The following is a 22,840-nucleotide window of genomic DNA, read 5'->3' on the forward strand; positions in this document are numbered from 1 at the left end:
ACTCTGAGAAAAGGTTTTCCCCACATTGTTCACACCAGTACGGCTTCTCTCCAGTGTGAATGCGCTGGTGTTTTTTAAGGGTACTACTATGAGAAAGGTTTCCCCACATTGTTCACAGCTGTATGGCTTCTCCAGTGTGAATGCGCTGGTGAGTTTTAAGGTTACTACTATGAGAAACGTTTCACCACATTGTTCCCTGACCTGCTAAAACGGCTTCTGCTCTCCAGTGTGAATGCGCTGATGTTTTTTAAGGCTATCATTATGAGAAAAGGTTTCCCCACATTGTTCACAGTTGTACGGCTTCTCTCCAGTGTGAATGCGCTGGTGAGTTTTAAGGCTACCACTCTGAGAAAATGTTTCCCCACATTGATCACAGCTGTACGGTTTCTCTCCAGTGTGAACTCTCTGATGAATCTTTAAATTTCCTGATGTGTGAAGGATTTGTCACAGTGCTGACAGCGGTGACGTTTGACTCCTCTTCCTCTCCGTTTCTATCAACAGAGAAAAACCAAGAGAGTGATTTAGTGAGGTGCCATGCTGTAGAGCTCTATCTTAACCCGTTTGCGCCGGATGCTTCGCGACGACACATCTACCGCCGGTTACTGCGTTGCGCAACTCTGACCCTCCTGCCGGCTGCTGCGTGGCGCAGCATTTTGTACTGGTCGTTCTTTCCATGACGCGTGCGGCAGAGAACGCACTGTCATGGTTCAAATACACATGAGGCGGGTCTTGTTGGCTATTCCAAGCCACGTGACCACAAAAATGTACCGTAGTTTGCTGAAAATCACGTCAATCAACCAGACAAACATGTGCGTTTGTTTATGGAGTTTTGAGAGACGAGTGAGAAAACGGCTCCGACAGAGGAAGTGGTAGATTATGATGAAGACATTCTCCCTCCCAAACTCCTCACTATCTTCCACCTCAACGTCCCCGCCCTCGCTGTCTCTGACCTCCTCTGATTGCCTCGGAGCCGTTTTCTCGCTCGTCTCTCAAACATTCATAAACAAACGCATATGTACGTCTAGTTGATTGACGTGATTTTCAGCAACCTACAGTACATTTTAGTGGTCACATGGCCAACAAGACCCGCCTCATGTGTATTTGAACCAGACGTTCTCTGCTGCACACGTCATGAAAAGACCGACAAATACAAAACGCTGAGCCACGCAGCAGCCGGCGGGAGGGTCAGAGTTGCGCAACGCAGTAACTGGCGGTAGATGTGTCGTCGCGAAGCATCCGCGCAAACGGGTTAAACTAGAAAAACAACATTTATGTCTATGGAACATTGTTTGACTGACGCAATACTTTTCTTAACCCTTGTGTTGTCTTCCCGTTAAAATTGAAAATCAACACTTTTGTTGAGGCTTTGTATGAATGTTTAAATTTCCTTCAGTTTTTGTCACTTTTTTGACCTTTAACAATACATTACACCAACTTATTAACTTTGACTTTGTTACAGTTATTTTTGAATTTATGGTCAATAACCTCATTTATAGGAAATTATACCTAATGTTTGAGTGAGAAAAGCAGAAATTAGGAATTATTTAGAATAAAATTAGAGGAATGGATGTTGATGATAATCACAGACTGGAATATGTCAACTTTTACTCAAACTATTTAAAAAACACTTTGTTTTCTCCAAATGCTATAAATTGAATAAGACACCCCAATATTAATGAAAGTAGAGATTTGTACTTGGCAAAGAGCGTTGTGTGGAATCAATCATGTTTATTTTGGTAATTAAAAAGAACACTGATGTAGGACAACGGGTCATTTTGACCCGAGGACGACATGAGGGTTAATTATCTGCCAACATCACTATTATGGAGTTGCATTATGGTAATCCATGCATCCATTGTTGGTTAGTTTGTGATAAATAAACTACTTTTGATCAATTTATGTGTGGCCTCCTTTTGTTGCCAGCCTTTAGCCAGCCGGTAACAATATGGTCATCCGGTCATCCGGGACTCTTTGTGCCGGGAAAGTTGTAAATGTAACATTTCCCACAGATTTTTAGCTTTCACTGGTATCTGTAGGGTTACCGTGTTGTCTTCATGTTGCTGGAACAGCTCTACTCCAGTAAAGTAAATTGGAACCATTGTTCCTGATGGTATTAGCAATGAGGGGCACCAGTTGACCTTTGACCTTTTGTTTGAGGTTGTTTTTGCTAAATCAAACTTGTATAGCCAGCAGTATTGTGTAAGTAAGTAATATGGTAGTGTAATGTGGTATTGTCCACACAAGCTACATTTCCTCAAGCATTTCTGAAGCTCAGCAGAGCTTTCTGCTGTGCTCTGAATAAAACTGCTGAGCATCACTGACTCCTCTGAAAAACACAGGCACATATGTCGTGGTCATGGATGTTTAAAAAATAGCTTTGATGTACAGTTGTGTTCAAATAATAGCATCACTAAACTCATGAATCATTTTTTGGGAAAAAGTGATATTTCTACATGGCAAATAATTTACTAGTAAGTGTTGTAGAGTCCTAGAAAACCAACAGTCATGACATGCATGCTGCTCATTCTGTAGAATTGAATCTGTAATTGAAAGGAGCATGTTCATAATAATAGCAGTGTTGTGTTCAATTAGTGAGCTGATTGATTCTGTGAAGAAACAGGTGTCAGTTATGGCCCATATTTAATCTATATACTGTATATATACATATTTAAGAAAGGAAGGAAGCACATGTTGTGCATGCTGGTTATAGTGCATTTCACACTGAAATACTCAGCAAAATGGCTCGTTCCAGACATTGCTCTGAGGAACAGAGGACTTTGATTAAAAAGTTGATATGAGAGGGGAAAACATATAAAGAAGTGCAGAAGATTATAAGCTGCTCTGCCAAAATCATTTCAAATGCCTTGAAATGGCATCCAAAGCCTGACCGACATGGGAAAAACCCAAAGGACACATTGACTGGCCAACAGAGAAATGGAGCAACATTCTGGGGACTGATGAGAGGGAAACTGTTCTTTTTGGGTCTAGGAGCCGCAGACAGTTTGTCCTCCGACCCCCCCTGCACTGAAATCAAGCCCCAGTCCACTGTGAAGACAGTAAAGCATGCTGGTTATGGATGTTTCTCATACTGTGGTATGGGATGTTTCTCATAAAAACTGGTTCTTAAAATGCTTCCACTGACTCAGATTATGGAAAAGCGCTCTACCATTTGAGCTACTTCCCCTTTTCAAAAAAGGGAATAGTATAGTATGGCAAAAATTCACTAAAATTCATTAAAAATCATAATAATGAACATGTGACAGTGTTACCTTTAGGGTTTTTAGCAGTGGGGGGGTCAGTCCCAACAGCAAAGAGTCAAGTCGTGAGAAGGATAACAGTTAGCTAGCTAGCCTCTTTATGTTTATGTAACGTTAGCTTTAGATGTACATTTCTTAGCTTGAATTTGGTATCTGCGTTTCAAAGCCGTCTCCCGCGTTTCATCGTCCATCAACACAACATCACGATGAGTAACTGGACGGCCCAATAACCTCTCAGTCATTGTTGTACTACTGAAGACTTGTTGTTAAATTGTAATGTGAGCGGCAGCCAACGTGCGTCGGCCCCATTTCTGATAGCGTGGCAGAAGAACCGTTACCATGACGGTGTACCACAATACAACCAACACTGTAACATGTTGCTCAGTAACACAAACTGAGAATAAGCCTCACCTATTACAACACACACATCCATAACGAAGCAAACAGTGTAATACACCTTTAACAGTGAAGCACGGGGCTCCACAGGCTGGTCTGTTTACTGGTGATTACACGTTGCTAGGCAACAACCTGAACATCAACAACCAATATGGAGGCTGCACAAGTCATAAACAATCTGAAAATCTATCAGCTACGCAATAAGAAACCAGCAACAGTAATAACATCAAGACAATCTCTCTCTCTCTCTATGTGTGTGCGCGTGTCTCTCTATGTGTGTGCGCGTATGTCTTTCTCTCTCTCTCTATGTGCGTGCCTCTCTCTGTGTGTGTGTGTGTGTGTGTGTGTGTGTGTGTGTGTGTGTGTGTGTGTGTGTGTGTGTGTGTGTGTGTGTGTGTGTGTGTGTGTGTGTCTCTCTCTCTGTGTGTGCGCATGTCTCTCTGTCTTTGTGACAGCGTCTGTGTGCATTCATTAATTTTGAGATTAGATTCCTGGGTCTCTTCAGTCTGGAGTAACCTCTTTCCTTCACTCACCTCCTCCTTCTTCCTCTTGCTCCCTCGCTCCTCTGAGTCTCCCGAGGCCTCCCTGACACCTTTCCTCTTTCCCTCCTCCTCCTCCCCCTCTTCCTCCTCGTGTTTCTGCATGTACTCTGCGATAAGGTCCAGGTCCAGGTTGTCTTGCGGCTCCCATGTGTTCTCCTCACTGGAAAGGTGAGTGCAGACAGAAGAACATCTCCTCACACTTTGTTTTTTAGGAAATACATTCTCACTCTAGCTGCTAGTTTGGATTATTCCTTTTATTTGTTGCCATTTTTTAAGGTTATTTGCGGGTCTGCACCTTAGAGTCAAGATACACAACCTTCAACTTTGAGAATCCCGAAAATTATGCTGTTGAAAGTGTGTGTGTGTGTGTGTGTGTGTGTGTATATGGACCAAGAACCCCAAGTATTAATATTCTAGACTCATACTTACTCTGAGAACCCCTTCCATTTCAGCAGAAACTCTACTCTTCCCTTCACCACTCTGCGGTCCAAAACCTTCTCCACCACATGCTCCTCCTCTTCCTCCTTCACTGCTGCAGGCTCCTCCTCTTCCTCCTTCACTGCTGCAGGCTCCTCTTCCTCCTTCACTGCTGCAGGCTCCTCCTCCTCTTCCTCCTTCACTGCTGCAGGCTGCTCCTCCTCCTCTTCCTCCTTCACTGCTGCAAGCTCCTCCTCTTCCTCCACCTTTCCTGCTCCGGTCGCCAGCTTGACGTCTGCCCCAAGGGGGTGGTTTCAAATTGAGTAACCGGGGTAACAAGTGATTTTTCTTGATTGGGGTTCACTACTTAACTCTCAGAGGAGAAACCCTGGAAAGCAGAATCACGGAGTCAGTGAGTGAGAGAACAAACCGCCGTCCTCGTCTCCAAATCTCTGTTTATTACAAATTCTCCCAAACACAAAAGCATAAAACAGTCGTCAACAACAACATTCCCCTCGTGGAAACATGTTTCACTTCAATTTAAGAACCGTAACACCATTTTCTTTACTCCCCATTTTTCAGTGGGTAAAATCTTCCACACTCAAATTCCCAGAAATAGTCTCGTCCTTACCAAATAAATATCACCCTTACTGTACCGTTTCAATAATAATATATATCTCTTCTTTCTACCTCCAAAACTCCACCATTATACTAATGTCATCATGGAAATCATAAACCCTCTTTGGCTGGAAATAAATATTCAAACAACTTCAGAGTCAAAACATGAACCATCATACACCTGGGGATAATAGTTGAACTTATAATACATTCCTTTACTAATACTCTGTAGAACTTTTAGGAGGAACTCCCCTTTAATAGTTAAACAACATTTTAACATTAACAATCCTGTCAGGATACGTTAAAAACCACAAAATAACTCATTACCAGGGAATGGAAGCACCAGCACCCAGAACCACACACACAACCCTATGTTAACTAGCATGTTAGTTAGCAGTAATTAGCCTGTGTCTATGTTAATATTAACTAGCCTGTTAGTTAGCAGTAATTAGCCTGTGTCAATGTTAACTAGCATGTTAGTTTGCAGTAATTAGCCTGTGTCTATGTTAATGTTAACTAGCATGTTAGTTAGCAGTAATTAGCCTGTGCCTATGTTAATGTTATCTAGCATGTTAGTTAGTAGTAATTAGCCTGTGTCAATGTTAACTAGCATGTTAGTTAGCAGTAATTAGCCTGTGTCTATGTTAATGTTAACTAGCATGCTAGTTAGTAGTAATTAGCCTGTGTCAATGTAAACTAGCATGTTAGTTTGCAGTAATTAGCCTGTGTCTATGTTAATGTTAACTAGCATGTTAGTTAGCAGTAATTAGCCTGTGCCTATGTTAATGTTAACTAGCATGTTAGTTAGTAGTAATTAGCCTGTGTCAATGTTAACTAGCATGTTAGTTAGCAGTAATTAGCCTGTGTCTATGTTAATGTTAACTAGCATGCTAGTTAGTAGTAATTAGCCTGTGTCAATGTAAACTAGCATGTTAGTTTGCAGTAATTAGCCTGTGTCTATGTTAATGTTAACTAGCATGTTAGTTAGCAGTAATTAGCCTGTGCATATGTTAATGTTAAGTAGCATGTTAGTTAGTAGTAATTAGTCTGTGTCAATGTTAACTAGCATGTTAGTTAGCAGTAATTAGCCTGTGTCTATGTTAATGTTAACTAGCATGTTAGTTAGTAGTAATTAGCCTGTGTCAATGTTAACTAGCATGTTAGTTAGCAGTAATTAGCCTGTGTCTATGTTAATGTTAACTAGCATGTTAGTTAGCAGTAATTAGCCTGTGTCTATGTTAATGTTAACTAGCATGTTAGTTAGTAGTAATTAGCCTGTGTCAATGTTAACTAGCATGTTAGTTAGCAGTAATTAGCCTGAGCCTATGTTAATGTTAACTAGCCTGTTAGTTAGCAGTAATTAGCCTCTGTCTATGTTAATGTTAACTAGCATGTTAGTTAGCAGTAATTAGCCTGTGTCTATGTTAATGTTAACTAGCATGTTAGTTAGCAGTAATTAACCTGTGTCTATGTTAATGTTAACTAGCATGTTAGTTAGCAGTAATTAGCCTGTGCCTATGTTATCTCCTAACATATACCTACCTCTCCGTCTCTGCTGATTGTGAATGATTGAGATTTCTCTTGCACATCTACCAGAAGACTTACAACTTTCAGACAGGTTGCTCACGTCACATCTACGTCTTCAAGCTCAGTTGGAGACTGCGCAGTAACGCTCAGCATCACCGGGAAAGAGCTTCTAATAGACTTCACTGGTCTCCATGGAAACAACGGGACCTGTTGGTCCATTTCTTTAACTGTCTATGATCCCACCCCGATACACACCTGTTAGCTAGCCGCGAGCTCTATTGTTTACGAAACCCGTTTCCCGCGGTTACAAACGCGGCTCTTTAGCTCGCCTTTCCACATCATAAACTCCATAACTAACCCACCACAGCTTCAGTCCACCACACACACGGCAGAAGGAAACCGTCTGTTGTCATTTTTACCGAGTACCAACCTGGAAAGCAGAATTACGGCATCAGAGAGTGAGAAAACAAACCGCCATCCTCGTCTCCAAAGAGGAGGAAAGTGTCCGTCACCTGGGCCCCGTGGTGTACCAATACCCGCACATTGGTTCCGCTTTCTTTGTTTCCCCGCTACGTTAATATTGCTCATGTGGAGATGTGCTGCTCTATACACACTAAAAGTAATTATTATTTACATGGAGTCTGGTGGAGATATGCTGCTCTATACACGCTAAAAGTAGTGATTATTTACATGGAGTCTGGTGGGTTTGGTGATGGTGATTTCGGGGTTGTTTCATGTTAAACTAAAAGGATCTTACTCTTTAACTAAAGGTCTATCTCTGTAGGGATCCATCCCATAATGTTGGCAGACTCTTAGAATAATATACTGAGTCTGTCAGAAAAACAACAGAACCTTTAGTGGACGGAAACTTTACCTTTTAATTAGGAGTGTAAACACAGACGCAACAGGAAGAATACATGCATCAAATAATCAGCATGTGGCCTTGTTTTATTGAACTCATTTTGCATTAAGTTGTTCCACATTCCCTGACATTTAAAACAAGTCGATCACTGACGCCAATCTAACTCCCTACGGACTGAACTACTGCCACCCCTAGTAGTTATCACTTTGACTTTCTGACTTTAATCATGACTTTGTGAGGCAAAATAACATGATGAGATCCACCTTAGGTGGGGGGGGGACTTTGGGTTCAGCATGGGTAAAGTGTCTCAAGATAATTCTTGTCATAAATTGATACTATTAATAATATTGAATTGAATTGAATTGAAATTGAATATCATGAAGTGTTTTAGTCAAACAGTTCAAATGTTGATAACCAGAGATGAAATCAGATGAATGTTTTTGTGTTTGAGTCTCAGATCTGCTTCACAGTGCAGAGTGTGTGTGATGGTGAACAGACTGAACTTTGATTTCAGCAGCTGGTCTTCAGTCAGTGTTTCTGTCCACAGGAGAGACTCTCAGTCCTGCAGAGGACACCGAGACACTGAGGAACCAGACCACAACCCAAACTCAGGATAGAGAGGCTGAGTGAATGTGGTGTAGAAGGTGTGGAGGTGGATCAGTGAGTCAGAGGAGACTGTGTAGAAGGACAGAGAGCCAGCAGGAACGTCCACATACACTGCTACTCTGTTAGAGACAGAGCAGGAAGTGAGGACTGTTCTTCTCTTATTGTGCCTGACAGAGTAACCATCTTCATCAGAGCAGAACAGACTCCAGGAATGATCATTCAATCCAAACACACAGTCTCTACTGTCTCCTTTCCTTCTGATTCCTCTGTAACTCACTGATATCTCAACCTCTCCTCTCCTCTCGACCTCCCAGTAACAGCGACCAGTCAGACCATCTCTACACAGCAGCTGAGGCCAGATGTCAAATCTGTCTGGATGATCAGGATACGACTGATCCTCCTTCACATTTGTCACCTTCCTGTTGTTGTCAGACAGTTTGAGGTCTCTGTGTACTGAGTTTCATCAGATGGGAGTTCTACTATCTGTCCACTAGATGGAGCTAACTGACCATCTAATGAGCTGAAGATCAGCAACTTGTACAGCAGCAGGTATCTCTCCAAGGGGCCTCCGTGTCACATATTACTTTTAGCTGTTAATATTTACTACCTTAATATATATTTTTAACCCTACTTGTTTTTGTCTGACATTTACCTTTACATAAACCGCTCCCTCCCTCTTGGGTGAGGAGAATATCTCCAAATTAAAACAATAAAAGCATCTTTCTCCTAACTGCAGCTTGTAAATAAACACAGCAAAAGCAGCGGCGTTAGAAATTAATTTAATATCTACTCATATTTGTTGACGGGTCTCTGGAGCACAGGCGGCGTCCCACCTGTGTGACCTCATGTTGCAGTGGATTGTGGGATATGCTACATGCTGGAAGCCTTATGTTCTAGCTGGAAAGAAATAAAGGGGATGCATGGGATTATCCATAGACTGTAGAGATATTGATTATATTATTAATATTATTGGTCTATGGCAGGGGTCGGCAACCCAAAATGTTGAAAGAGCCATATTGGACCAAAAAAACTAAAAACCAATATGTCTGGAGCCGCAAAAAAATAAAAAGCCTTATAGAAGCCTTATATTGAAGGCAACACATGCTGTATGTGTCTATGGTAGCTATATTAGCCTAATATCAAAATGACTAAGTTAACTACAAATACATAATGAGCCTTCATGATTAAATGTTTATTTTTACTAACGCGCATCCTGCAGAGAATGACGCACCACGTGACTACTCTGTTGTGCGATGTCGCCTCCAGTTTAACTTCATTACAACATTAATGAATTATGTTTTCATTCCTTTGATGAAAGTAAAGAAATGCAATAAAGAAATCAGATTTTTGATATATTTTCTATTTTGAGGATTTAAAAAAAACAAAAACAAAACGAAACGTGCATAACGTGCCCCTTATCTGGGCAATAGAGTGCAATAAAACGCAGCCTACATTTTTAAAAATAAAACATCAGCCTTTTGAAAAGGTAAAGTATATAAAATCAAATGAATAGAGTTCAAGTTTGACGTCTGTGCAAATGTCACAATAATATCCCTAAGTGTCATTCCAAATATATACTGACAAAAATCAGATATCACTTTATAAAAACAGCTACTTTGTTACTAAAAATGTGCCTATAACTGGATTGTGTTCTTACCCGTTTAATGTGACTTCTGTTTTCGGACGTCACTGGTCAGCTTCAACATCGGCCACGTGAGATGTAACTTTAATCTTGACGCAGGACTGCAAGCTCTCATCTGTGAGGCGGGTGCGATATTTTGATTTGATGTAGTTCATGTTTGAGAATATCTGCTCGCACAGGTATGTTGATCCAAAGATGGATAATACTCCAAATGCATATGTCTTCATGTTCCTATAACTGTCAGGAAGAGCATTCCATGTGTCACAGACAAGTTTCTCGGGTGTTGGGAGGCTTTCAATTTCGCTCCATTTGTGGCTTTGGGCAAGCTGGGCTTTCTGGCGAGTGACGTCTTCAAGCTCGGCTGTCAGACATTTGAATTTGGACACCCATAAATCTTTGTCGGCTATATCAGCCATTTCCATTTCAAGGTCAGCTTGATTTACTCCTGGAAATGTGCTCAACAAGGACGGGTCAATCTCCAGGGGTGTGACAGGGAAAGACAGTGTCATTTTTTCCTTTCGGAACTTGCAAAATCTGCTCCCAAATGCAGTTTGCATATCAACGATCGCATTTTGCAAATAATCACCGTTGAGTGTGTGATCGTGATGGGCTTCTTTGAATTCTCTCAGGGAGGGGAAGTGGGAGAGCGTGCCTCGTTGTACATCTCTGGCAAAGACAGTCAGCTTGCGCTCGAATGATAGAACAGCTTCCAGCATTTGAAGTGCAGTGTTTCCCCGCCCCTGCAGACTTTCATTCAGCTTATTTAGGTGGCTTGTCATATCCACCATAAAGTGCAGTTTTTCGAGCCACTCGGTATCTTCAAGTTGCGGATAGTATAGGTCTTTGCTTTTCAGAAATGTTTTCACGTGCTCTAAACAAGCGACAAAGCGGCGCAAAACCTCACCCCTGGACAGCCATCGGACTTTATTGTGTAGCAGGAGATCGGAATATTCGCTGTCAACTTCATCAAGCAATGCATGGAACTGACGGTGGTTCAATGCTTTTGCAATTATCTTGTTCACCATCTCGATCACAAGGTTCATCACTGCCATACACTCCGATGGGAATGTTTGTGCACACAGTGCCTCTTGATGCAAGATGCAGTGGAATGCAAGCAGATTTCGATCCAATGCTTTCTGTAGCAAAGTCACAAACCCCCTTTTTGATCCTCTCATGCTGGGTGCCCCATCTGTAGCCACTGAAATCAGATGGTTGGTGTTTATCCTGTTGTCATTTAAACACTTCAGCACAGCCTCACATATGTCCTCCCCCCGTGTTTGGCCTTTCAGTGGTATTAATTGGATCATTTCTTCTTCCATCGGAGTTCACATACCTGCATAAAAGCGCAGTCTGTTCAATATCGATCACATCACAGGACTCATCACAGGCAATTGAGTATGCTGGCGCTGAATTAATGTCCTTGATTTGCTGATCGGTGATGTTGCCTGCCATTTTAATAGCCCTTTCCTTCACTGTCTTAGCGGAGAGAGGCATGTCTTTAATTTTTTGTATTATCTCGGTTTTGTTTTTGAAGTCTGCAAATAGGTGTTCTGATATGTTGATAAATGACTCCTTCATGTAGTCACCATCTGTGAACGGTTTGCCGCGTTTTATTATCTCCCGCGTTGCAACAAAACTTGCAGCAGGAGTGGAGTTTGGAGATGCAATCCACTTCTTAAATCTATTTTTGCGCTCCTCTAATTTCTCCAGAAGTAATGCAATCGCACTTTTTCTCTCACTACCAACTGGGTACTCGGCTGCAAATGTAGCATGCCTTCCTTGAAAATGTCTTTCCACATTGCTCTTTTTGTTATTTGACAACTTCTCGCTACAGAGCAAACATTCAGACAATCCTTCCGCATTGGCAATGAATGCAAATGATTCGATCCAAGAAACGTTGAATCCTCTGTTCTCCTCAGTTATTCTTCTCTTTTTCCCTTTGGGATCCATGGCCCATCACACAGCCGCCGGTTTGTTTACAACAGCCACCTGCCTAGCATCCCGCCTTACTGATAGAAACGTGTGTCGCAGGCTATGACGTAAATCTTCGTTGACAGAAACGTTGAAATTTAATATTTATTCTACACATTTTTACAGCATTGAAAAACGTTAATAATGTTTGTGTCATGTTTTTTTTTCCTACAGAAACCATATTAAAACAAAAAATACATTTCTCTCCCCCATCTTTTTCCATTATCCAACATTTTTGAAAAAGCTTCAGAGAGCCAATAGGCAGGCGCTAAAGAGCCGCATGCGGCTCCAGAGCCGCGGGTTGCCGACCCCCGGGTTAGGGCGTGACCTAGTAAAGCCGTGCGTAATGGCTATTAAGTCTGTGCATAAACCGTGCGCTCTCGCAGACATCCATTGTAGAGCATTGGTGCACGTATTGTTCGTAAACAGAGCAACTTTTAGCAATTTGTCTACTAGCTGGAAACATTATTACACACTTGAAAAGATGTTTGGAGGAAAAAAGTGGTTTATGGCGGAGGAGGCAGATGCTATATTGGTCAAAAGACCAAATGAAGAAGTAATTCCCTCTTCTGAAAGTGAAGTTACGTGGACTCTGAAATGGAAAAGGATTTTCTGGATGAAAAGGACCCTGATCGTGAAGTGTAAGTTTATGCATAACGTATTGATTACTTTATCAGAAAGTATTTATTCCATACATTAACTACATTATTACATTATAATTATTTGAGTAGTTATAGTGTGAAAACTGATTTCTGTCGGAGTTTGTAAGCAAGGGGGAAGGGTGCTGTGTGTGTGCGTTTGTGTGCTTCTGTGTGCTTGTGGTCGAGCATGTACTGTAACAGTGTGGATCCTTGTGTGGACCACATTTCTGCGCTTAGTGTTGACATCTATTGTAATTAACATAAATTCACCTGGGCCTTTATAGAAGATTACACTGTTTTCTTTCTTTTAACTCCCTTTCATACAGTAGATGAGATTTGGATACTTTCTCAGACTGTGAAGGTAACCACATGGTGGAGGCCCAGCCATTGTTTTGCTGCACCATAAGCATATTAAACATAGAGTGTGTGGGGGTATAGCTCAGTGGTAGAGCATTTGACTGCAGATCAAGAGGTCCCCAGTTCAAATCTGGGTGCCCCTTGCAAGGATGTGTGTAGGTGATCATCTTTATGATAGTACTAGGTGATAAAGGAAAAAAGCTTGCATGTAACTAATGTTGCTTCTTTCCAGAAGCCCTTGTGCTTTCTCCACTCTCAGATTTACTTGGATTGTGGATGCAGCTGCTGCTGTGGTTCTGCTGGACGCCCTGCACTACTACTATTATTAGTAATAGTTCTATTACCTTTACTGCTGCCATAATTACCACCAGTCCTCTTTTCATTCCATTTTCTCTCTCTCTCTCTCTCTCTCTCTCTACTAAGTAACATTTTCAAAAGGTAGTGGTGGGATTTGAACCCACACCTCCAGAGAGACTGGAGCCTAAATCCAGCACCTTAGACCACTCAGCCACACTACCTGCGCACACCATCACACCAAATCGTGACACACACACGGACCGTAACTAATGGTATGATTGTTAATGTCTTTGGAAACAAACTTTTGCAAGGAAAAAGTCCATACTTGATTGAAAAAGGCCAGTACTTAATGTCTCCACCTGCTGAAGAGTAAACTTAACAGCATCTCAAATTTACTTCATCCATAAAAATAGAAACTGTGCTCATACCTGCCGTAACACCCATAAACACTGGAGCATAATACAATAAATATACTACACTACAGTACAAGTACATAAATACAGTAAAATAGAAAGTGTAAAACATGTACATTTAAAGTGCTTGTTGTGCTGACTGAAAATTGAATTATCACTGAATAAAAGAAGAAACCTGGGTAAAACTTGTAATGGTAATGTTGTATATGGCTTCAAATCCTTTAAATGCAACTGCTGTGGCTGGAACTCAAACCCGGGATAAATGCTTGCACTGCTACGATATAAATCATAGACGAAAAGAAACACACCTGTTGTCTTTCTGCTGGACAACACAATGTTCACTGCAAATCACCATAGACCCACAATTTCCATTCACATGCTTGTGCTATTGTTTAACCACCTGTCAATGTATTTTCAGCATCAGTTGTGTTTTATTGTCTTTAAAACATCTGCCCCGTGTGAAGTTTGAACTCACAACCTTCAGATTATGAGACCGACACGCTGCCTACTGCGTCAACGAGGCTATGAAGGCAGTTACAATGGTTGGGAAAATTTCAGAAATACTAACAATTTGGTCTTTAATCTCAATAAAAACAATGTTTTTGGAAACCTATGTACTCACACAAAGGCTAAGACTGACCCTAGATGCTTTGTCATGACCCCATGAAAAGGCCAGGACAAAAGACCGTGTGCAAAGGTTGAAGGAAATGCGATTATATTACTACAACAAAAGAAATGACAATTCAATGATGGTGGTAGTCAGTTTAGTCAGTGGTGAGTGTGTATGCATGGATGAGTGTGAGGTATGGTGTCAGTGATTCATGCTGGACAGTGTAAAACTAACAAAGATGAGCGGGAGAGGTGTTGGACTGAGAGACCTCTAGGGCAATCACAGATGAACAACCAATAATAAAACACTACTGGGTGAATGTGTTCAGAAAATGAAGAACATTGTTCAGAAAGCTTAATGAAGCTTCATTTGACCATAACTATTAACTACCTGAAAGAAATTAAGTCTCTGGAAATATTATGACCTAAGCAATTAGACAAAATAGTGCAACGTAATTTTGAACCGCTCCTAGAAAGAAACCATAGGTAGCCATTGAATTCAAAACTTCTGAAGTTATTGTTGATCTCAGAAACAATGATGAACGACACCATCCTATCACAACGCCCATGTTTGTGCCTTTGTTATGCAAATACTCTGGAAGTCTACTTATTAAGAGTATGCATTCCCATTTTTCCCAATTGATTGTAAAATGCCTTCCTGAGATTGTTGATCTCAGAAATAACCGTAGAATCACAACTTCCATGTATGTGCTATGTGCCAGTGTTCAATCACCTGTCATTGTATTTTCAGCATCAGATGTGTTTTTTATTTTAAAACACCTGCTCCGTGTGAGGGTTGAACTCACAACCTTCAGATTATGAGACTGACGCGCTGCCTACTGCGCCAACGAGGCTATGAAAGCTATCGCAATGGTTGGGAAAGTTTCGGAAATACTAACAATTTGGTCAACAATCTTAATAAAAACAATGTATGTGGAGACCTATGTATTCACACAAAGGCTAAGATCAACCCTAGATGCTTTGTCATGACCCAGAACATATTTGTCCACTTTCTCATCTTCTTTTCTCACCAATCAAACTCAAAGCTCCCTTCCATTTTTTGCCAATCCTGAGAGACTTCATATCCATTTCTTGTCAATCAAAAAGGCGCCTCCTCTTGGCAACGCCCATCTCCATTTCCTACCAATCCAAACGCATTTTCTGCTTAAGAGAGACTTTGCATTTATAATTTGGAACTAACGAAGACAAGGAGGTCTTCTCTGATATTATCTCTGGAAACAATAATAATTCATGTGCTTTGTTTGCTACTGTCGATAGGTTAACAAACCCTCCAGTACCAGTAGCATCTGAACTGTTATCTAACAAGGCCTGCAATGACTTTGCCTCCTTCTTCATAGACAAAATCCAGAAGATTAGACAAATAGTCAGTGCCTCCATATCCAGTCCAGGATATGTGTTGTCACAGTGTTCAAGCAAAACTAGTTCCAATATGACAGAATTTCATACGATCAACCATAAAAACCTGTGAAGCATGTACGCTACCACTGAGCTACATCCCCTAAAGATTGTCAGATCCAGGGGGGCCCCGTGTTATCACATTCACATTCACAGAATGAGAATGAGAAGTGTGTATGGCTGTGATAGCTCCCTTCGATAGCTCAGTTGGTAGAGCGGAGGACTGTAGAGGTATAGAACTGAAATCCTTAGGGCGCTGGTTCAAATCCGGCTCGAAGGAGCACCTTTTTTCCAGAGGCTACCTTCAAGGATCAATAAAGTGTTTTTGATTCTGATGTACAGATGGATGGTTGACCTAAAAGCACAATACTTCTTCCCGAGACATGACAAGAAACAAAAAAAAAATAGGTGTGGGAGACAGAGTTAAGCCCTGACAGAATTGTGAACTACAGACAAACCATGTGAAATAGTGCCAAGTGTGACCAGAAGAACTGGAAAAAAACTAGAACTATAAAGTACAAACCTTTCTTTAAGAAATCTTTATTGTGCTCACAAGGGCCCTTATTTATGAAATGTGCATACGACCTAAAACAGGCGTAGGACGGGGGTACGCCGATTCCGAAGCAGAGTACGGCATTTATCAATTTGAACGTGAGCGTGGGCTGCAAAAAAAATCTCACGTCTGGTCCCACCTTCATGAGCTGTCTCTCTGCCTGCATATTTGAGTGGGATGCAGGAGACCTCTCTCTGTTACGAGCAACTGGGAGGGGCAAACGGAAGGGACCTCATGGTGGTGCCACTGCTGGACCAGGTGCACATGGAGCACATCAAGAAGGGCACTATCAAGAAGGGGGGTGTTGTCCTGACCAAGTATGGCTGTGCCAGAGGGTCCACGTCTCTGGAATTCTTTCATTGCCACCTGACCAGGTTCATTCTGTCTAAGTAGTATGTGTTTCATGATTGTACTTTTGTTTTTGAATGGTAAATGAACCACTGTGCTGGAATTTGTAATCAAAAACATGACCTTTCCCATTTTGACAAACTGTTTTGAACACTTGAGGTATTTTAGTGAAGTCTTTGGTATAGGACAGTTACCTTGCAATCTAAAACTGTATATCCTATTGTCTCTGGAACAATAGTTGGCAGTTGGAGGAGTAATGGCTCTTTACAGTGAATATGCAGAAGAAGATGTTCATAAGTTCAGCCCAGGTAAATGCTCAGCCCATATTCACACAGACCTAAACCTACTCACTTAATGCTGGTTACAATATTCTAAACTCAACAATGCCAGAGAAAAATGACAAAGAGTGACAACATTTTCCAATAAAGTATTGGCTTTTTCCTTGCGAAAGTTTTATTCTAATGACATTGACAAATATACCGTTAGTTACGGTCCCTGTGTGTCTCACGATGTGGAGAACTGATACATGCAGGTAGTGTGGCCGAGTGGTCTAAGGTGCTGGATTTGGGCTCCAGTCTCTCTGGAGGCGTGGGTTCAAATCCTGCCATTTGCTGATGTTACATAGGTGGAGGACAAACCATATGTTGACTTGAATTGGTATCAGTTACATTATACTCTTATGACATAGCTTGGTGAAGTGACTAAAGTCATTAGTGGCAACGTATTAGACTCCTAGCTGAATCTGTTGTTTTTATCTTTACTGGCAATTCCCTGTTTTTAAATGAACACCCAATCTTAAGTGTTCAATGTGAAATACTCATTCATCAACAAAATTGTCGGTAACTATGACGGGGCGCATACGCTACCAATTCCATCCAAAGACTGAGACTGCAGGTATATGTTATATGCCCGTATATGTTTAACGTGTTCATATGTTCTGTTAATTTTCACAATATTTAAAATCTTCAGTTAACCTAGTCATTCTCCATTTCCCCACAGTAATCCCTCAGCTTTCTTGTGCGCACATTTTAACATCTAAAACTACGGTGCCATTCCTCGCCTAAAACAACATGAGTCATTCCAGTAAGTGAAAAGGAAACTCACATCTACAAAGACAAATTTGACAGATGTGACTCCCTGATGGTCTAGTGGCTAGGATTTGGTGCTCTCACCGCCGCGGCCCGGGTTCAATTCCCGGTCAGAGAATGGTCCGGACTTGACAGACACAGATGTAACATTTGAAAGAGAAACTTTTTGGTTAACTTAGATATGTCAAAAAGGAGGAAATGAGAGAAAAGATGAGAGAGATGCTAAATTACACACAAAGGAAACTCACATCTACAAAAAAAATATATGATGGATGTGACTCCCTGATGGTCTAGTGGCTAGGATTTGGTGCTCTCACCGCCGCGGCCCGGGTTCAATTCCCGGTCAGAGAATGGTCCGGACTTGACAGATACAGGTGTAACATTTGAAAGAGTAACTTCCTGGACTAATTTTGGTTGATTTAGATTTGTCAAATTCTTCCTCATTAGTTTAACGCTAGAACCCCAACACTTTTAAAGAGTACCATTTCCTTTAAATCAGACCCCCGACAACTGATGTATCCTTTTGTCGTCTTTGATGGGTCATAAATACTTCATCTGCAAGTATATCATAATTCATCTAACAATTATTTTCCTTTTTCAAACAGTAACTAAACCCCTGACCAACATTTTTTACCTGAAAACCAATGTATATGAGTGTCAAGTAAAGTTATTGTTGGATTCAGGTCCAAATGTGGACATTTTAGTGCAATGCAAAGGTGCATAACAGATTGCTTTCTACTTACCTGGAGCGACACAAAGCAGGGGGGGGCCAACTAGTCAAGGAACAGCAAGAGAGTTGGTATTTAAGACTACAAACTGACTATGTGACAGATGTGTATCTGTCATGTCTGCCTTCTGGAGCTCTAGCCAGGCGCCATTCCTCTTCACCATCTACACCACAGACTTCAACTACCACACAGAGTCCTGCCATCTTCAGAAGTTTTCTGATGACTCTGCTGTGGTTGGATGTATCAGCGAGGGGGACGAGGCTGAGTACAGAGCTTTGGGGGGGGACTTTGTCACATGGAGTGAGCAAAACCATCTTAGAGAGGTTGAAAACTGGACAATATTATCTGTTTTGTGCAATAACACTGGCTTGTAATATGTGCAATACTCAACTGCTACTATTATTATTATATTTATTATTACTTTTCACCATTGCAACACCATAATTATGTTAATTATGTAAATACTGTATCATAATATTCCTTTAACTATGTAAATATCCACACTCCTTGTATTTCTTTATTTCTTTATTTGTATTTCTACTATTTGTGCAACTGTAACACAAAGTTTCCCTTCGGGAATCAATAAAGTATTTCTGATTATAATCAGTGAGAGAAAGGTTGAACATGAACACTCTTCATCACAGGCAGACGTGATGAACACATGAAGATGGTTGACAGAGACGTAGTATTCATCCTCAGCCCTTTAAGAAAGAGACGTAGTATTCATCTTCAGCCCTTTAAGACAGAGACGTAGTATTCATCCTCAGCCCTTTACGACAGAAACGTAGTATTCATCCTCAGCCCTTTACGACAGAAACGTAGTATTCATCCTCAGCCCTTTAAGAGACTAGTATTCATCCTCAGCCCTTTAAGACAGAGACATAGTATTCATCCTCAGCCCTTTAAGAAAGAGACGTAGTATTCATCCTCAGCCCTTTAAGACAGAGACGTAGTATTCATCCTCAGCCCTTTAAGACAGAGACGTAGTATTCATCCTCAGCCCTTTAAGACAGAGACCAACCCTGGTAGCAAGAACTCATAAATTTCAACTATTTTTTTTTTATTAAAAAAAATCTATACAAATACATACACATGTAATAATGTGGGATACATTATTAACATTAACAACAGATGTCACACATGACCTTTAAGACTCTTAGAAAGGTTTAATGTGCAATTTTAGTTCAGACCGTCCCATAAAACGTCTTCAAACAGGAGTTTGAAAGTGAAAGTACCAAACATGGTTAGTTCTGAGGGCCGTCCTTCTTTTCTTCACAGACATAAACAGTTATAATGCTAATCACCCAGACTAGCAGCTAGCTTCTACAGCTAATGTCCACAGCCCAGACCAGCAACTAGCTTCTACACACCTAATGTACACAGCCCAGACTAGCAGCTAGCTTCTACACACCTAAGTAGCCCGTATGAGCAGATATATGAGAATTAATTTAGCCTGTCTCCTACATACGTTGTCCTAGGGGAAGGGGGGGGGGCAATTAATTTACCCAAGGGGCCACATGAGAAACAGGGGCTGTTGTGGAGGAAGTATCAAGTATTAAAAGCTAAATGAACAACGTATACGTTGATGTATATGTCACACGGAGGCCCCTTGGAGAGATACCTGCTGCTGTACAAGTTGCTGATCTTTAGCTCATTAGATGGTCAGTTAGCTCCATCTAGTGGACAGATAGTAGAACTCCATCATCTGATGGGGGACTTCTCTCACACTGACAGGGTCGAAGAGTGTATGGCTGCAGCCTGGAGCATCCCATGTCATGCTGTCCCGCCTGGTGCCATCCCAGAGCTTCTACTTTTCAAAACAAAAGCTTGCATCTGGAATAAAATAAGCTTGCGTCGACTGTCATGGTATGAATAAAATACTTACAAAATATATTTCTGTCTATAAAATAAAGCAGATTATAGGCAAACTAAAAAATTCCTTATGCCATCCCACCTGGTGCCGTCCCCGAGATCTAAATTCTCTAAATAAAGCTTGCATCTGGAATCAATATTTAACAATTAGGCTCTCTTACTTTTCAAAGTAAAAGCTCACGTCAACTATCATGCTAATGAATAAATACTTGAAATTTTTTTTTATTATTTAAAAATATATATCAGTCTCTAAAATAATAGGCAAACTAAAAGATTCCTGATGGGGGAATTCTCTTACACTAACTGGCTTTGGGACAGGTTGGACTGGTTCTGACGTCTCTCTGACTCTGAAGTTATGAAGATGTCACGGCGTCATTGGATCAAATACACATTGTATGCAGCTTCTTCTTCTCTGTTGCAAGGCGCAATTAAAAAGAAGTAGAAGAAGTGTAACGTGTGGGAGCGGACGGACCCATGGATGTATTAAGAGAACGGTCTGACCCCTGTGGCGGCGAGCTGAGAACTGAATGGTGGACATTAACATGGACGGGAATCAGCTGTTATCCTCAAAAACATCCCTTCCCTTCTTGTCCAATGAAACCACGTATCTCCAGATGTGTGTTGATGTTGAATGCTTGTGATAAACTGAAGTATGATGTCATAAGAGTGTCATAAAAAAGAATAAATCTGTAAAATAAGAGAAACTAAATGTCAAAGTTCAACTCAGTTCAGTTTATTTAAGAAGAATCAGACAGATAAAATTAATAAAACAAATGATTATACATGGGTTAAAAATCCCAGAATTAGCCAAAAGCTTGCAAACTTCCCCCTGAGTAAATCAGCTGTTCTAATGGCAGAGGGAACATTTCACGAGTAGAAGGAAAATAGATTCAAATACAATTTAAGCAGATTATAGACACTAACTTGATGCCATCTGTGAAAAAGCTGAAGTTAAAGAGAGGATGGCTTCTACAAATGGATAATGATCCTAAACACACATCAAACTCCACAGTGGATTACATCAAGAAGATTAAACTGAAGGTTTTGCCATGGCCTTCACAATCTCCTGACCTTAACGTAATGTAAATCTATGGATAGACCTTCAAGGAGCAGTGCATGACAGACAGCCCAGAAATCTCAAATAACTGGAAGACTTTGGAAGGAAGAATGGGCGAAGATACCTCAAACAATTACAGACTCTTGACTGCTACTAGAAGCGTTTCCAAGCTGTGATACTCGCCAAAGGGGGGGGGGGGGGGAAGAGAGAGTTCACGGTATAAACTCTGCAGGGTGCCCAAACTTTTGCAGACGTCCCTTTTTAGTTTTCAGTTATTTTGAAAGTGTAAATAATGTAAATAAAATCTAATTTTTTGTGACATATTATACGAATATCTAATCTGTCCGTCTGTGTTGTTTTTCAGACACAGCAGTGACCAGTCTGTTAGCTCACAGGGCTCTAGGGTGCTAGTTGGTGTCTGTTAGCTCACAGGGCTCTAGGGTGCGGATGACATTTTCCCAGTCGCACCGGTGCACCTAATTCAATTCAATTTTATTTATAGTATCAATTCATAACAAGAGTTGTCTCGAGACACTTTAGAGATAGAGTGGGTCTAGACCACACTCCCGAATTTTACAAGGACACAACATTTCTAGTAGTTTCCTCCAGAGCAAGCAACAGTGCGACAGTGGTGAGGAAAAACTTATTTTTAGGCAGAAACCTGGGAAAGACCCAGGCTCTTGTAAGGCGGTGTCTGGAGGCCGGTTGGGGTTAGAATGAAGAGTGGCAATAATAGTCATAAAAAAATAGTAGTTTGTAGTAGTTCTTTATAGTAGTTCATGGCATAGCAGGGCACTGTGGGCATTTCAAGGCACAGCAGGACGTGGCAGGACACAGCAGAGCGTAGTGTCGTAATGTCCTCACATCCACTGCTTCTCCACAAACTAAGCAAATTGATATGGTTTAATTTTGCCTTACATGACCCATTTCATCTGTAAAGCCGTGCCTGTTTGGATCTCTCCACTTACTCTCCGCGCAGCCCCCCCCTATTATTTTGGCTTCTCTCGAGTGTGAATGCGTTGATGTTTTTTAAGGTAACTACTCCGAGCAAACATTTTCCCACATTGTTCACACCAGTGCGGCTTCTCTCCGGTGTGAACACGCTGGTGATCTTTAAAGGCACTATTGTGAGTAAAGATTTTCCCACATTGATCACACCGTACGTTTTCTCTCCAGTGTGAACACGCTGGTGAGATTTAAGGCACTACTCACAGAAAACGTTTTCCCACATTGTTCACACAAGTACGGCTTCTCTTTGGTGTGAATACGTTGGTGACATTTAAGACTACTGCTTTCAGAAAATTTTTACCACATCGATCGCAGCCGTAAGGCTTCTCTCCAGTGTGAATGCGTCGGTGAGATTTAAGGCTACTACTCACAGAAAACGTTTTCCCACAGTGTTCACACGAGTATGGCTTCTCTCCGTTGTGAACACGTTGGTGATATTTAATGCTCCAACTATTAGTATAGTGTTTTCCCACATTGATCACACCGGTATGGTTTCTCTTCGGTGTGATTGCGTTGATGTATTATTAGGTTACTCTTCAGTGTGAAAGCTGCTCCACATTGATCACAGCTGTGTAGATTCTCTCCAGTGTGAACTCTCTGATGAATCGTTAAAGT

The 22,840-nt window shown here is 41.2% G+C and overlaps 3 non-coding genes across 3 annotated transcripts; 2 read left to right on the top strand and 1 right to left on the bottom strand.

Annotated features, from left to right (window-relative positions):
- Window positions 1–12,907: 12,907 nt before the first annotated feature.
- On the top strand, window positions 12,908–12,979 carry trnac-gca (transfer RNA cysteine (anticodon GCA)). Its single transcript has one exon. It is a non-coding gene; the product is annotated as a tRNA-Cys (tRNA).
- A 293-nt stretch (window positions 12,980–13,272) lies between these two features.
- Window positions 13,273–13,354, bottom strand: trnal-uag (transfer RNA leucine (anticodon UAG)). The gene has a single exon. It is a non-coding gene; the product is annotated as a tRNA-Leu (tRNA).
- A 2,409-nt stretch (window positions 13,355–15,763) lies between these two features.
- trnay-gua (transfer RNA tyrosine (anticodon GUA)) lies at window positions 15,764–15,851 on the top strand. Its single transcript is given in 2 exon segments — window positions 15,764–15,800; window positions 15,816–15,851. It is a non-coding gene; the product is annotated as a tRNA-Tyr (tRNA).
- Window positions 15,852–22,840: the final 6,989 nt, after the last annotated feature.

Source organism: Etheostoma spectabile, unplaced genomic scaffold (assembly GCF_008692095.1).
Source record: "Etheostoma spectabile isolate EspeVRDwgs_2016 unplaced genomic scaffold, UIUC_Espe_1.0 scaffold00003843, whole genome shotgun sequence".
Lineage (NCBI taxonomy): Eukaryota > Metazoa > Chordata > Actinopteri > Perciformes > Percidae > Etheostoma > Etheostoma spectabile.